Source organism: Geospiza fortis, unplaced genomic scaffold, assembly GCF_000277835.1.
Source record: "Geospiza fortis unplaced genomic scaffold, GeoFor_1.0 scaffold403, whole genome shotgun sequence".
Classification (NCBI taxonomy): domain Eukaryota; kingdom Metazoa; phylum Chordata; class Aves; order Passeriformes; family Thraupidae; genus Geospiza; species Geospiza fortis.
In genome coordinates this window covers 1,958,087-1,958,331 of record NW_005054336.1, presented here as the reverse complement: position 1 = coordinate 1,958,331, position 245 = coordinate 1,958,087, and the positions used below count along the sequence as shown (strand labels likewise).

At 65.3% G+C, this 245-nt stretch overlaps 1 protein-coding gene across 2 annotated transcripts in view; it reads right to left on the bottom strand.

Annotated features, from left to right (window-relative positions):
• The window catches only part of LRRC8B (leucine rich repeat containing 8 VRAC subunit B), a 20,367-nt gene extending 20,122 nt beyond the window's left edge, over window positions 1-245 (bottom strand). For both annotated transcript variants that reach the window (XM_005422058.3, XM_031057906.1), the window contains exon 1: window positions 187-245. The gene's annotated coding sequence lies outside the window, so the exon portion shown is untranslated. The remainder of the gene's footprint in view (window positions 1-186) is intronic.

Genomic DNA, 245 nt, shown 5'->3' with positions numbered 1-245 from the left:
CTCAGAGCCCCTCGGTGCGGCGCCGCGGCCGTGCCGGCCCGCAGACAGCAACCCCCCCTCTGCGTGCCAGCGTTTAAATAACCCGAGCCGTTGGAAGAGGTGGAGGAAGTGAGAAAGCCATTGTCGCCGGCCGGTAGCAAATAAAAATAGACACGGTGACACTCGCGAAATGCAATCTAATCCCACCGGAGGCTTCGGCTGGGCCGGGGTGCGCATCCCGGAGCGGCCTCAGCCCCCGCTGGGGG